The 3,497-nt window shown below is 35.4% G+C and overlaps 1 pseudogene; it reads right to left on the bottom strand.

Annotated features, from left to right (window-relative positions):
- Positions 1-2,412: 2,412 nt before the first annotated feature.
- On the bottom strand, positions 2,413-3,068 carry LOC147582416 (cell growth-regulating nucleolar protein-like; annotated as a pseudogene).
- Positions 3,069-3,497: the final 429 nt, after the last annotated feature.

The following is a 3,497-nucleotide window of genomic DNA, read 5'->3' as shown; positions in this document are numbered from 1 at the left end:
TTCTAAATATCTCAAAAATAATCTCTTCATGCTTCCCCTCTACTAAGTTTTGATCTTACCTAAAATAAATAGGATATCCAATCGTTCTTCAATTTAATGTATTGGTTGGATTTGCACCACCTAATTCAGTGACATATATGTCAGAAAATGACTTTAGTTGACTTTTTTTGTTGTTGTTGTTTGATAAAGTGATAGAAGGTGACATGATTTGACAAAGTAAATGGAGAGGAGTTAGATTACCAAAGTCTTGGTTGTTGACAGAATGAGAGAAAGAAATGAACCTAGGAAAACATCAATAGGATGAGATTTCCAAGAGAAAGTGTGTTAGGAGTAAAAGTACACATTTTAGACTTCCTCAGCTCTGATCGGTATGTAAAAAATGTAGGAACAAGGATAACTCTGATAATAGAGAAGGGTGCTATAGTGGAGATTGGGATTATAGTTAAAGCTACCATATATATTGTTTAAGCTACCATATTTTTAATCTATTTTTTTAACCTGGCCTTACCCTAAACCCATTGTATATATAGTTTATATTTACTTCAACAACAACCCAAAATATGCATTAGTATTTCTATTTTAAAAATAAGGAATCTGAGATGTGGAGAGGTTAAGAAATTTATTTTAAAAAATCACACAGCTGGGGCACCTGGGTGGCTCGGTCTGTTGAGCATTAGGCTATTGATTTTGGCTCAGGTCATGATCTCATGGTTCATGACAGCAAGCCCCTCCTCAGTCTCTGTGCTGACAGTGCAGAGCCTGCTTGAGATTTTCTCTTTCCCTCTCTCTACCCCTCCCCCCCCAGCTTGCTCACTAGCTCTCTAAATAAATAAATAAATAAATAAATAAATAAATAAATAAATAAATAAATAAATTTACACAACTAATAAGTGGCAAATTGAGGACTCAAATTCAAAACTTTTTTTTGTCTTTACTCTAAAATGGCTTGCTCTAAACTCTCCATGGTTAAAATAAGAGGGGCACGAGATGTAAAATTTTACCTTTATCATCTTAGGGACTTTTGGCTGGGCCTGAGAATTAAAGTGACATACGACAGATAAACAAGAGAAAAGCATACAAACTGATAAGTTTTTATGTGAGATGGGAGACCTCATCGGGGGGTGGGGGGGAAGACCCAAAGAAGTACGGAAACCTAAGTGCTTTTATGCTAGGTTGAATGTAATGTGGAAAAGTAACTAAACTATGTAAGGAGATAATTATTTTACTAAGCTGTTTTTTTTTTTTTTTCCCTCTCAGCTGTGACTCTTATTGAAGAACATTTCCTTTTTGCTGGTACAGGAGAGTTTTTATTTCCTGTTTCCAGGAAGAAAAGGGAAGATTCAAAGGCTCTTCTTATATCTGCCATATTTCAATTGTCTTTAGCTCCAAATAATTCTTATGTCTTAGTGGCATAGTTTAGGGTGGAATTTTCTGCCACCCTTCAGAGGCAAGTGCAGAGGGAAGTACTTTACATGTGACCTATAAACATTAAAAAACAACATAATCAACAGTTGCCAGACACCTGTGAGTGACAGTTATGACTAAAGAATTTGTCTTAAATAACCCCAATTAGCCGTTTTGCATTATTAATCACTGTTCTCCTATTTGGCTGTGGAACTTACTAACTGATCAAAGTTTTGATAAACACATGCAACAAGGTACGTTACTCTCTAAGAAGCTTATGAATATTTGCTCCCACAAGCAGAATATTGTACTCATCAAGATTGATTTTCCTGTTTCCGAGTCTAGTCATTCCAGGTATATCAGTTATTATGTTTACATAATTTATTTAAATATTGCATCAATCCAATTATGCTTGTCAAAAAGAGTTGTTTCCTTAACAATTATCTGAATGCTTTCAAATACAAGCCAGGCAACTCACTAAAAGTTTGCTAATTGTGAACTTAAGAGCTGAAAAAGATTGGATGTTATGCAAAAAATAACAGAAACATTTTGCACTAAGATGTTTTTGCAATCAGCTTTTGTTTCCCTCTTCATTTTAGGCCTTGACACTAAAGTTCTATAGAATTCATTTCTGGATGTGATTTATGCAAGAGAGATGATGGAGATTGCCAATTGGTGCGCTTGTACTCAAACGAAAAACCTTGACCCTGTATCCAACAATAGGTCAATGAATATGCGTGTGTGTGTGTGTGTATGTATAAGTGCATGTATATTTGCACGCATGCGCGCGCGCGCGTGTGTGTGTGTGTGTGTGTGTGTGTGTGATTGGAAAAGAATATATTCAATCTTTTCATGGAAGTGCTAGCAAAGAAATATTGTTTTCTTATCTTAAAATACAACATTGGAAAGCAAAATTCTAGTTGTTGTAATTCATTATGTGTTTTACAAACAATGATGAAAGGAACACATCAATAATAGAATGGATTTGTTTTTTAAATACAAAATTGTTCATTTCAGAACTTTGCCTTTGCCTTTTTGTGACTTAAAGTTGGGGGCTATTGCTGATTTTCTTGTTAAAGTTTTTCAGAATTTTCTCTTTGGATCTGTGATGTTCATTTGTCACTCTGTAAATACGAAATGCAATCTTTTTTCTTAGCCTTTTGATCACTATTCTATGATCTGGACCCTGTCTCAGACCTACTTTAAAAGTGCTACCAGTTGAATTTATCTTTCATGGGAGCACACTGATCTCCCATTTCTCCAACTTCAAATGTCCTGGGAACTTCATTTTTTTCTTATAATATGTTTCAACTTTTGAAAACCTTTTTTCTTTTTCCTACACCTATTTTTGTCCATTAGTGTCTTCCTCAGGACTCTTATCTCCATCCATTTATCTCTCTACATTTGGCCTGACTTCTCCTCTTGCTTTTCTCTGCTTCTGAGCCAGTGGCCTCGGGTTTCCTCACCTTAAGCTTCAAGCTCAGCCTTCTGGTGCTTTTTAGGCCACTGTCTTACTCAGTATTCTATGTTGATTTTTAATTTTAGGTTTTTTCCCCGTATTTTCTGCCATACTTCCTCCCTTTCTTTTTTTCTTCTTCACCTCTACTTGTTCTTCCGTGGTTCCATTTCTTTGGAAGATCCAGCCTTGGCAGAGACTTCTCCATGTTAGTTTGGCCCTTGGTTGAGTGACTGTTTATCTCGCTTCTTGTTGACTGGTTCCTTTCTCTGAATGATAAGGAAATCTATTTCTGCATCCGCATTCAGTTTATTCCTTCACATAAATGAAAGTTCAGAGAGGTTCTATTGCTGGAAGCTTCAGAAAATATATTCTGCACCTGTTCCAGAGTAGATTTGTCATAAACTTTTGAACTGTTCCTTCTCCAGTTCTGAAGTTTTACATTTATCCTTGGAACATTGTGAAACCACTAATTTGTCATAAAAATACTCTCACTTTGTAGCTGACATTGGGTGTTTTTATTAAGTCTCTTAATCCATGCCTGTTGTTTAATATCACTCTTAGAGATTTCATTTTCATAACTTAGCTACCATACTACTTATTTCATTCTACCATTTCATGTGGCTGTTTCTATCAT

Source organism: Puma concolor, chromosome A3 (assembly GCF_028749965.1).
Source record: "Puma concolor isolate L17-30 chromosome A3, mPumCon1.1.hap2, whole genome shotgun sequence".
In the NCBI taxonomy this organism is placed as follows: Eukaryota; Metazoa; Chordata; class Mammalia; order Carnivora; family Felidae; genus Puma; species Puma concolor.
The sequence above is the reverse complement of the archived record's forward strand: the minus strand, read 5'-3'. Positions and strand labels throughout refer to the sequence as shown.